This window comes from Chenopodium album, chromosome 23 (genome assembly GCF_948465745.1).
Source record: "Chenopodium album chromosome 23, dcCheAlbu1.1, whole genome shotgun sequence".
In the NCBI taxonomy this organism is placed as follows: Eukaryota; Viridiplantae; Streptophyta; class Magnoliopsida; order Caryophyllales; family Amaranthaceae; genus Chenopodium; species Chenopodium album.
Window position 1 is genome coordinate 32,548,050 of NC_137856.1, and position 13,468 is coordinate 32,561,517.

The window sequence follows — 13,468 nt, forward strand, 5'->3', positions numbered from 1 at the left end:
TCAGTTTTCAAAATTATTATGATTATAATAAGTTTGATTAATTTTTGATTCATTATTTGATATTTATCATATGATTTTTAAAAACAAAAAACCAAAAAACTGAAAACCACATTAATGCCAAACGAACCTGTAAAAGTTTGTTTATATTTCTTGAATTTCAATTGATTAGTTCTTTTCAAACAAGCTGTTAGAACCTTCATCATGACATTCTTCCATATCATGAAGTTTGTTACATCAAGTCAACACAAAAAGAGTTTAAGGTTTGCCTAATTTCGTGTGTTGTATCTGCTTTAATTTATTATTGAGGATGATAGGAGGATTTGCCAACCCTAGATGACTCATGAGCAGCTCACACCATTATTATTATCATTTCTATTTTTGAAGAGGATAAGTGTCTTACTTCTCAATCTCAAAGACCTTCTTCTAGGAATAGTACGATTGATGAGGTTTTATATCAGGGTGAATTTCTATAAGCTAATCGTATTTAGTAACGTGTCAAAAATTGGTCCCAAAATATTAGATTTATGTTTTTTAATAAGTTGACTTCATTTAAACGCCAAAAACAAATGAAATTTTATAGAATAATGTTTGCATGCATCATGTTAGTGCTGCAATCTTAATCTTCTTTTAACAATTAAGAAGGGGTTTATATTGAAAGTTATTGGATACATGCGAAATATAATTTAGGCTTTTGATTGGTTAAAATGTAACAATTTTGAAAGTTGTAGGGTTCGCTATATTTAATCTACACATAGAAAAATGTGATTCAATTAACCTAAGCTACCAAAAAAGTTTAGGCACTCCACCACGACAGACATGCACATGCAAATAATATCTCATATAGATATAGCTTTTTTAAGAAACCTTCAATTGACCTTGAAAAAAATTTATTCAATGTAGTTTGTATAAAATAAATAAATAACCTTCGATAGAAACTATATCACTCTAGTAAGATATGTCGCAGTATAAATTAAGAAAAATCAAGTTCAACACTCATTTATAATTTCAACTTTCGGCTGATTAAGATTTAGATGGATCATCCATTCATTTATTCGTACAATAATTGCAAGCTATAGCTAAATTTGCTAGTATGAAACAAGTTTGTAGAGGAAAAGTTAGTCACTTTAATTTGCCATAAAAATTGGAACCCTATGCATTATTCGTTATTGCTTTATGATATAAAGAATTCCAATTTAAGAACATTGAACAAGTATACTTACCATCCATGGACCAACTAGAGGTTTTTGGTTGAATAACATTGAATGCTAAAAAAGGATTATTTTCAAGATCCATATTAATTCTATATCTACCAAGCACATGAAATAGGACCCCACTAACAAATTTTCTTCATTGTTTCTACTAGTAAAGTAGTTATTAATGAATTGATCTAGTTAGCATTATTTATAAAGTTGAATGGAACACTTTTCTCTGGTTGAATGACTGCATTTTCTGGTTCATTTATTTATGTCTATTACAACGCGTATGTATAATTATGCAAACGTGAGGAGTTGAGAATTTGAGATCCTACAAGGTGCATGTGCTTGTGTGCTACCTCTTGTTTCATGGGTGGGTCATGGTGCAAAAAGTCTTTGCTAAATGCTCATCATCAATGATCATATATTCATATTTGCTTATAATGGTGAGACTCGATTTGGATCTCAAAAATCTTTTTCAATTACAAAATTACTTGTTTTTCGGTATCAATAATATATTTGAAGAACGGCTTTAAAACTCAAACTTGATTTTTGAACTATGTGTTGTACAAGGTTTTTTTTGTTGATTTTGAAAATTGGTTTGACTTTGTATATGAAAGCTGTAAAAAATTGGCTTTCGCAAACATGAGTACATGACACAACACTATGGCTGTGGACTTAAATAGTTAAATCGTATTAGAGCTTCATTTTATCAACTTGATAAGTAGTTAGTGGTATATGAGTCTAGCCAGCCCCAGAATATGTGAGCTTGATCGAGTTTTTGACACTGAAAACAACTCAACATGGCCTGCAACTATCTTTAAAGAGTACCAAAAGGCTAGGTCAAGAAACAAGATATTAGCTATGTGGTACTCCATATTATTAAATGGTCAACAATAATAAAACAATATTTAATAAGTTAAGTCCTTTAGTCATTAAGGTTTTGATTTATATGCTATTATAAGCCGTAAATACTCAAGTTTTCTCATAAATTGGTTAATTTCAACTGTTTTCTGGTTTGATTCATTTATTGTAGTTTTATTTATCTATGTGTTATGGTTTATTGTATGTAGTTTGAGTTAATTTTTGTTAATTAATCCTCCATATGGGATTTTATTTGTAGAGAACCACATGGAGTTTATTGTTAGTATTGTTATCTAAGACAATATATTCAATCAATTTTGTAACAAATGTCAGATTTTTGCTTACTACCAAAAAAAAAACAAAAAACAAATTCAAAGCCACGAGAAGTCGATAAACCTTCTCATTGAAGGCTACATGAAATAACAATATATTGTGATTTGTGAAAGAGGGCATTAAAAATTGGGAGTCCTAGTCTTCTCAAAATATACGAAGTAAAATAAAATCGTGAGTTCTAGTTTTCGCTAATAACTTAATTTTTTTACTAATTAGAAGTGTACCAATTCACGAATCAACTAAAAGCCCCTCCTAAAACTGCTACCTATTGCAAAGCGGGGGCTTTAGAGAGGGGCAGGATCCGAAGCGTGGCTGCTACGGCTTTATTTTTTTCCCCCTTTTCTTCCCGACCTAATTAACATAGGTTAACTTTCACAAAAATAAAAAATAAAAAAAATTACTACCTCCGTCCCCTATTGATGGTCACTTTTGCTAAAAAAATCACGGGAATTAAGGAGAAATAAAGAAAGTACATTGAAAAAGTAAATTTACATTGGGTATGCAAAAAAGTAGAGAGAGAAAGTAATTAAAGTACATGAGAAAGTAAAATTTACATGGGAAAGTTAAATTTGCACAAACATTTTTGCAAATGCTAGAGAATTTTGGTAAAAAAATAATATTAATGGTACTTGAAAAAAGCAAATGTGACTAACATTTTGAGTCACCAAAAATGGCAAAAGTGACCATCAATAGGGGACGGACGGAGTATTATTATCTTTAAAATTGACAGAAATTATTATTTTTTTATACTAACACCTCGTTTTCTGTGTGGCCAGCTAACACACACCAAAACACTGATCGGGTAGCCCCTGACCGACCGAGTAATCCCTGACCGACCGGGTAACCTCTGACTAATCGAGTAACTCTTGATCGATCGAATAACTCTTGACTAAATAAACCCTGACCGAATAACCTTTGACCAGGTAACCTCGGACACACGATATAGCCAGCCTGTGAAATTTTGTGTTATAAATTTTCTATGACTTGCAATGAAAAGTTTTTTTTTTTTTTTTTCAAATGTTGTTAAAGCCCATTAGTATATTTTCAAAAAAAAAAAAAATTAAGCCCATTAGTAAAGCTTTGTTGAACCCAAAAAACCAACCCAATCTAATATAGCCTAAAGTTCAACTCTATTGGAGCCCAAACCTAATCAAATTAATAAGCCCAACAATAACATCAACAAGGGGTTGTACATTCAACTAGGGCTGGCAAAAACTGACCCGACCCGAAAACCCGACCCGAACCCGACACGAAAAAAGCGGGTTAGGGTTGAGTTTTTCGACCCGAAAACTTAAATGGGTCGACACGAACCCGAACCCGAAATTAAATGGGTTAGGTTAAGGTTGAAAATCTCAACCCGAAAACGACCCACTTAACCCGAAAAAAAAATTCAGGTCAAAATCAGGTCGGGTCAACCCGAACCCGACCTGATAACCCGAACTAGTTAAAGTTAAAAAAAAAAAAAAACGTAAAAAGGCTTATAAAACCCCCAGCCCAGCCCAATTCCTAAAGAGGCTTCTAATGACAAAACCCTAAAATCTGATTGTTCCCCTCATTTTTTCATCAGCCGTTCCTTGGCTTCACTTCTCTCAATCTCTCTTAATTTTCTCTCTCCTCAAAAACCCTAAATCCCTTCACCATTGTTGAATCAAAGTTCTTTACCATTGTTGAATTCGACTACTTCACTATCTTCTCACTCTCATGTGGTATTGTACAGTTGTACTATTCTTTTCATGCTTTTTGTTCATAATTTATGAATTTATGCGAATTGATTTTGTTATTTTGTTAGTATACGAATAGATCTTGCTAATTTATAAATTTATGCGAAATTTCAGGCTACTTTAAGTAATTATGTGAATTTATCTTGCTAATTTGTGTTGATTTTTGTTGTTTATTTACAAGTATACGGATAGATCTTGCTAATTTATGGATTTATGCGAATAATTCATGCTAGTTTATGTTTTATGTGAATTTTTGTGTTGATTTTTGTTGTTTATATACAAGTTTACGACTTGATGTTGCTAGTTTATGGATTTTTGTTGTTTAAGATACATAGTATCGATTTTTTGCTAGTTTATGTATTTTTGTTGTTTATTTTGCTAATAAATTAATAATTTGCCAATTTGTGACTGTTGAGTGTTGGCAGGAAGTAATTATGTCCACCACTCTATGGATCCTCAATTGGAAATGCTTTGTGGATCAATCATGAAGCTTGAGATGCAGAACAAGAATGGATACGCCACATACAATCCTCTAATTAATGTTAATGTTATTTGAGAACTTAAATATTTGAACTTGTTTGGTTTGTAATTTGTTAGTACACTCTTGGTTTGTAATTGATAATTAGGTACCATAATTAGATTATGCTATTTGATTTTGGACTATCTGTTAAGTTGGTTTGAAACTTTGAAAATTTTGGCAGTTCACTTGTTTAGGTTAGTTTCAGACTTTCAGGTCATATTCAGGTTGAAATAACCTTATTTAAACCCAAAGAAAAAAAATCAGGTCAAATAAGGTCATTTTCAGGTTGACCCGAACCCGAAAAAATCAGGTTCAGGTTGAGGTTTTCAACCCGAAATGTTAAACGGATCAGGTTCAGGTCAGGGGGTAGCTGACCCGAAATCAGCTGACCCGAACACGAACCCGACCCGACCTGATCCGATTGCCAGCCCTACATTCAACGTGTGATAAATAAAATATCTTAACATTGGATGTCAACCAGCCATATTGCTTGGTTGAAGTTTTGGAAAATTACTGATCATAAATTAGGATCAAATTCTACCTTGCGGCTTAGAACAATGATTGATTTCAACAATAGTAAAATTATTTGTAGGATAATACCAATGTAATACCACAAAGTCTTTATATGTGGCTAGTCACATGGTGTGGCCACTTCACATAATCACATATAAAGCAATTAATTAAGTAATAGGGGTTACGATGATGAGCAAATGGGGTTACCTTAACGTATGTAGGTTACTTAAATAAAAAATAGGGGTTACTCTCTTAAATATGTGAAATTATTCTTCATTTTTTAAACAAAAGAATAGAGGTTACTTGAATGAACAAATGGGGTTACTTATTTCTAAATTACTTGATTTCACTCGTATAATGAATTTGAGTTACTTTTATAGACAACATATAAATAAAGATTATTTTTATAAACCAATGTGGTCACACCGTGTGGCTAACCACATATAAGACTTACCCAAGACGAAAATGTTATCCTCAAATACAAACATCAATCACTCAAAATGTGGAAAATCAAATGACAATTATCCTTTTGCAATCCGACAGGTCGGAAATGAGTAAAGGACGAATGACATTGGGCTTGGGCCAGTCATTGACGATTGGTCTTCGCTTGGCCGTGTACCAAGTACTTCGTAATAAAAGATGTGTTCTTTTTCCCACTATTTCCACACTATCCTCTTGATCTCAGAAATCTTTGTAGGGGTTTTTACTGGTGTTCTACTAAGGGTCTGTTCATATTTACTGAATTGAGTTGAACTGAACTGAACTGAACTGATTGGAACTGAACTGAACTGAACTGAACTGATTGGAACTGAATTGAGCTGAAATGAATATTTTATGTGAAAGGGAAATTAAGAGCTGAAGTGAACTGAACTGATTGGAACTGAACTGAACTGATTGGAGCTGAACTGAACTGAACTGAACTGAAATTAAGTAAATGTGAACAGGCCCTAATAGTAAGCCCCAAAAATATTTTAATCGCTTCCAATAAATAGATCTCATTCTTGAAATGATGGGGTTTTTTTTTTTCAATTTTAATTTTAATTTAATTTTTTTTTTAATGTTTGTTTGGCGAGAATTGAAAATCTAGGATTTTATAATATGTACAGAATTTTGAGGACCACATGAGTGTTTTCACTCATACGACTACGCATCAGTGGATTTCAAGCCGAGTTAGTGCGAACTCACGAATTGTATTGCTTTAGATAAAGTTTTTATTAAGGCAATTGTTAATCAAATCTACGATATATTTAGTTTTAAGGTGTATACTTGTGTTGAATTTCTTGATTTCTTAGTAATTATATGTAAGTGTCATTTGACTATATCTTATTAATGAAATCTCATTTCTTCTTGCAAAAAAAACGATGTTAGGCCCTGTACTCTTCACCTTAATAAAATAATATTAAGTAAAAATAATTTCAGTTCAATAAAAATAAGTTCAGTTCGGTAAAAATAAGTTCAGTTCAGTAAAATTAATTTCAGTTCAGTAAAAATAAGTTCAGTTCAGTAAAATTCAATTTTCTTAAAGAAGAATTATAATAGAAAATCAGAAAAAATAATTTTAGTTCAGTAAAAATAATTTATGTCCAGTAAAAATAATTTCAGTTCAGTAAAAATAAATTTAGTTCAGTAAAAATAATTTCAATTCAGCAAAATTAAGGTGAATCAAACAGGGCCTTAATATAATAGAGAGTAAATTTTAATTTGTTTCATCATATAAAAAGAAAGAAGTAGGTAATTATATATTCTACTAAGTCTGGATATATTGAAAAAGACAAATTAGAAATTTAGAATAGAACAAGGAAAGAATATTATAGGAATTTGAAAAAGGGAAATAATACATAAATTGAAATTATTCTAAGGGAGGTGCCAAATTATAGTTAAATAAAAAAAATTAGTTGGTCCCTATTTTTTTACACATTTACACGAAGTATGTGGTAAGCCGTAAGCATCTCAAGAAAAAAACTTCAATACTCGTATTTATAGAATAAGGAATGGATCAATTCAACATTATCCAAACAATACTTTTAAGTAATTTTCCATGGAAACGATACTTAATTCGAATGATTGCATCATACGAAGTAGTAACTTTAAGTTACTATTTGTACATTTCTTTTTATTTTAGCTGACATGCGTTTTTAAACATGTTATTTTAGTCATATATGTCAAATTGTCAATGTATGTATTAATTTAACCATTAATTATATAAATGACAGATGAGCAAAATTTAATAAAAAATTGATATTTTCATACTATGATTATTAAAATCGATTTGACTTTTTATTTTTTGCATGCTTTTGTTTTTCCTAATTATATGAAAAGTATGTAAATACGCATGACAAATGCAATGTCTTGTGACTTCACCGGGCCATATTTCTACAATCCGATTTAATACCTCTATACCAATACCATGGACAATTACGGAGTATTGGAGTAACATTGTTGAGAGGTTATTGTGAAGAAATTAGGACTAGTGGACTACCCATCATATAAAATAGTCGGCAATAAGAACACGATGAAAATACTACTACTATTATAAAACATTGATGCTTAGATAAAAGTGACTAAAAGAAGAACCCCAAAATATAAGTTTCAGATTCTTTTGTTTTTAGATAAAGGTATTACGGATTATGAAAATTTGAAAAGCAATAGATTAGATTGCCCTATGTCTAGAACTCTGGGCAGAATCTAATTCTCATCTCATAATAAGATAGAACTCTATGCATTTTTTATTTTATTTTATTAATTAATTAATTAATTAATTAATTTTTTTTTTTTTTTTTTTGAGAAACTATGTCTCTATGTATGAATAAATAAATAAATGAAGTAAATTGATATTACTCTTTATTTTGTTTGTTACACTTTTGATTTTTAATACAATATTCTAGGGAACACTTTTAATTAAATACGAGTATAATCTTATTTTTTCCGTATCCTCTTCTCTTTTTGTAATTACTATAACAATTGTGTAAGGTCTATGACGGTAATGCAAATAAAAACTACACTAAAACTACAAGTAAGGAGTCATAAAGTGACAAATGGCCAAATTTAAAAAATGTAAACAATACAAACAACTTTGATAAGCCTCAAGACTCTCAACATTGGTAAGCCTTATAGGTCGGACTACGTCTAGCTAGGTCAAGTCTTTCCAGTTTGTCATTAAAATTGGAAATTTTTTCTTTTCAATTTCCTATTGACCAACAAAATTTTTTATTGAGCTTTATTATTAACGAAACACAATCTACAACGTAGATTCTATACAACTATACAAGCGTACAATAATGCATTATACAAGTATTTTAAACAACATACTAGTATGGTTAAAAAAAAATACTAGTATTATAAAATGATACAGTAAAAAATAATAAAATTAGTTAGGCAATTTGGAATAGTTCTGAATTCTTCGTATAAATCAATCAAAACGACAATACATTAAAAAAGTCAGCAATATAAACCCAAGATAAAGATGATTAGTTGTAACATAAGTATTGGTTAATCAATTTAAGTCACTCAACGTGGAAATGTACAATAGCGATTAATTATATTTTTCCACTTCTTTATTTGGATTAGTTAGAATATAGTTAAGTCATTAGTCATATTCATTCTCTTATTTATTTTCAATTTGAAAATTTTCAATGAGAATATATATCTCATACAGTCATACCAAGGTCGTAAGGTCGTTTTATATGTTTAAGAGATCTTGTAACATTAATAAAATTGGAGGCCTCAAAAAAATTTGAGAAGAAAATGTCATTTAGAGAGTTAGGGATAGCTCAAATGGTTCGAGTTCTCCTCCCGGTTCCAAAAGGGATCGATTCTCATCACCCGCCTTTGTGGCGACCAATTGACCAGATTGGTAAATAAAAAAGACCCCTAGTGACAGTTTGGTAAAAAAAAATAACTCCGACGACAATATGGTAAAAAAAAAAAAGTTAACTCCAAGCGACAGTTTGGTAATCTAATTTTTTTTCCGACAAAGTCTTCAAATTTTCTAATTCAATTCGTTATTATATTTTTTAAAAATTATTTTTTTATTTTAAAATTTAATTAATATGTCATCTCTTTTTATTTTGCTATATCAAATTTATTTTCAACCTCATTTTTTAAGAAAATCGATAATATTGGGTAGGAAAATTACGTGATAATTAATATTTAAACAATAATTTTTCTTCAACTTGTTAATTTCTGTTTCAAAAAAAAAAAAAAAAAAAAACAATTGTTAATTTCGAAAAAGGGGTTGGAGATTTAGGTAAGAAAATCACAAAAAACGAACTAAATTAAACATTTACAAGTATTTTGTTGGAACTTTTTGTATATTTTGGGTTAATTGTCGCATGGGGTTAGCTTTTTTTACCAAATTGTCGCCGGAACTATTTTATTTACCAAATTGTCACTAGAGGTCTTTTTTATTTACCAATTTGGTCAATTGGTGGCCCCCTTGCGGCTCTCTAAATACCAAAAACATTTGAAAAAGGAATATGTCTTCTACGATCAAAATAATAATTTTTCTGCATTCTTGACATGGCTCATACTCTATCATTTCAAGTTTAACACGAGCTGTTATTTTCAATGTCTAGTAGAATTTGAATTGCCGGATATACTTGAGCGAGCCGTGAAATATTTGAGGATTATTGATGTCTTAGGGCCTGTTCACATTTACTTAATTTCAGTTCAGTTCAGCTCCAATCAATTCAGTTCAGTTCAGTTCAGTTTCAATCAGTTCAGTTCAGTTCAGTTCAGCTCTTAATTTCCCTCTCACATAAAATATTCATTTCAGCTCAATTCAGTTCAGTTCAGTTCCAATCAGTTCAGTTCAGTTCAGCTCCAATCAGTTCTGTTCAGTTCAGTTCAGCTCAGTTCAGTAAATATGAACAGGCCCTTAGACGATGATGCATATTGTATAAAGAAGTTTGTTGTATTCTGATGATCACTGATCAAAATCAATGCATGATTCATGAACATTGGATTACCTTTCAACTGTGTAGGTAAGTATGTAAGACCTACCATATCATTGTGTTTACTATTTATGAGTTTGACTAGGAAACAATAAACATATACAATTCATTTTAAATTAGAAAAACATTTAATAAAATGGGGTTTGAAATTAGAAAGACCTAAAAGACACTTTTAATAATTGATGGAGAATCATCTACTCCATTCATATTATATATCGATCATATAATCCATTGATTCATCCACGATTAATCGAACAATCATCCTTAGGTAAATCAATTATAGCGGTCATCATGTATCACATTTATTAATCGAGGTAGTTTATATGAAAAAACGATTACCCAAATGGTTATCAATTAGTAGTAGAGTAGGCCAAACAAATTCAATTTGTTCTTGCAAGACTGATAGCAAATTTTACTATTGTTAATTGAGCAACTCGACATTATATTAGATCATTATTGAGTGGTCAACACTACACCCCCTTGAAATATCATCTTCTCTCTACAAACATTGAATTTGAGACGAAAAATTATAATCTGAATTATAGTATTTCATTTAAAGTTTAACCAATGCAAATAAGTATGTTTCAATAATTTGATCAAACCAAGATGAATCTATCTATCTTTGATTCATATGTATCCATATAACAATAGTACTAAGGAAGGAATTATGATAACAAAATTGTTTAGAAACATTATAAAATTGAAGATTTTACCCATCCCAATCTAGGTATATAACGATCATAAATCAATTCACTTTCGCACTAGAAATTGACTTGCAATAATGTTACTCGTATACGTAGTATATGATACTCCGTGTATGATAATTAAAGCTAAATGCACCATAAAATTCACTTATTGTAATCCAACAACCCTAATTTGAAAAGCAAACATATCATACAAGATCCACCCCCAAATTAATAAAAGAAAATCAAAGAAAAAAGTGAGTGATTTTAAGTGGTAATATATCAATATTTGATTTATCTATAGTAAATTAGTAATAGTATGAGATCCTAATCACAAGATTCGTTTCAAAACCATGTCGTTACAAATTATCACAATCATATTGGATTGGACCACATCTAATTTGGGCCTAGTTCAATCAACAAAACAAGGTCAATTTCGTCATTTTGTATCTCACCAATGGCATTCTCGATATTTATTGAAACAACAAGGGCAATAATTACCCCATCTTATATAAATACCCCAACTTCTTCCGTGCTCACATTCTTTCTATTCCCCTCCTCCCAATCTTTTCTCCCTTCTCTCTCTTCTTTCTCTCTCCTCCCTCACTCTCTCTCTCCCCCTAATTTCCGGCAACCCTTTTTTTTTTCTTTAAATTAAAACATTTTGTTTTTTTTTTTTTTTTAAATTAAGAATTTATCCTTTTGTTTTTTTTAAATTATTGTGAAATTACGGTTTTATCCAATAAAAACGCCATTTCCCTGATGTAACAAATACATCCCTATATTCTTATTTTAAGCCACTACCCTCCAAAAAAAATTAAAATAAAAGGAAAAAAATCTTTCGAGGTGAAATTACAATTATATCCTTGAAAATAACGGACGGTGAGATGAATCACACGAGTCGTAGCGTGGTAACAGCCACACGAAAGCGCAAAGATAGAGGCGAATTTGAGAATTCATCCTTTTACAATCACAAGGGTAGTTTCGGAAACTCACACAAACCGCTTTTAGTGGGTAATAACAATAATAATATTAACCACAACAACAGTACGACGTCGTCTTCTTCACCAAGGATGGTCGAATCGGGTTCGGTTTCATCGAACCGACTTTTGGCGGGTTACATGGCCCATGAGTTTCTAACCAAAGGGACCTTATTCGGGCAGAAGTTTGACCCGGCCCGAGCCGAAGCTGTCCCTGTCTCAGCCGCTGAGCCCAAGAGGAAGCCGGGTCAAACCGGGTTCGGGTCAGGGGTTAAACCGAACCGAAGCTATGCTGACGTGGCGCAACTGTTGAAGGGTGATGGGACCCATATTCCTGGAATTGTCAACCCTACGCAACTCGCTCGGTGGATCCAGATGTGACCCGATTGATTGACCCGGAAACCCGATTTCAGGTAGGGTTCCACGTGGAGGGTTTACATTGGTCTGTCACGCTTTCTAATGAGGTGAGGGAAATTCAAATTAACCCCCTTCTCCATTTTGATAAACTTCAACAACACTAGTTCAGTGAGATTCCGGTCGCCGGAAAATGATGACGTCATTTGCCGGCATTTTTTTTACCCCTTATCTCTCCTCTGTTGTTGTTAATATTTATAAGAAACAGAGATGTAGTTTTTTTTTTTTTTTTTTTTTTTTGGTTAAATTAAATTATAAACTTGTTGTTTAATCAATGTTACATTATTTATCTATATAATGTAATTCACTACTAGTTAGTTTTTGTTGTTGTTATTATTATTAATTTTATGTTATTACATTTGTGATTCCTCTGTTTTAATTCAGTAATTACTGAATATTTTTGGGTATTTTAATTTATTGATTTTATAAGTGATTGGTTAATGCATGTGGAATTTGCATATTTTAATTGTAGATAGAGATGATCGATGGTGAAACAGTACAATGCATGGTACATGCATGTGTTACATTATTATGTGGGTGATTACGTTTTTTATAGTGGTAGAAAATCAAATTATTTTAGTTGTAAACTTATAATTCAATATCAAATGTCATGTACCTACTCTAGTACGACCTGACTAGATTCAAATTACACCATCAACATGATCATGATAATTCACGTCTTTCGATTTTATTACTAGTTGTGATGTTGCATGTCAGGAATTATAGCTAGTGTATAAGTTTGGAGAAGGGTGATGATTTGGTTGGAATTAGAAATGGGATTTGAGGACTTACTACAAAAAGTATGGTGATTGGCTAATTATAGATTTATAAAGATTAATTAACTTAAGTTTAAATTGATGTTTTATTGGTGTATAATGTGATGATTAGTGATTAACCATGGTGGTTATCGATAGGAGGAGTTGGGTTTTTGCGATTTCAAGACATTGTCAATGGTCTCTCTCTCTTTTTTCTTTCTTTTTTTTTTTAATTTTTATTTTTAAAATCATTGTCAATGGTCTCATATATAAGAGTAATTTAAAAAGTTAGAATAATTAACGACGATGGTATGATTATGAAGTAAGACTAGAATCAGTTGATTGGTATGTTAGCTTAATTTCTACTCTTTCTTAGTTAATTTTTAGCTTAATGCATGTCACAAGCTATGGTTTCTATTCCTTTCCAAGGCAAATGTAATTATCGAACCTTTGTTTTTTCTATAGTTCCTAATTATATGGTTAGGGTTTAGAGATATTTCGATGAAAAGTGTTGTATAATTAGAGCATAAATGAGAGACT

General features: G+C 31.1%; 1 long non-coding RNA gene across 1 annotated transcript; it reads left to right on the forward strand.

Annotated features, from left to right (window-relative positions):
• The first annotated feature begins 3,928 nt into the window (after nucleotides 1-3,928).
• LOC145609385 (uncharacterized) lies at nucleotides 3,929-4,774 on the forward strand. The gene is made up of 2 exons (XR_014106019.1): nucleotides 3,929-4,096; nucleotides 4,537-4,774. It is a non-coding gene; the product is annotated as an uncharacterized LOC145609385 (long non-coding RNA).
• The last annotated feature ends 8,694 nt before the right edge of the window (nucleotides 4,775-13,468 follow it).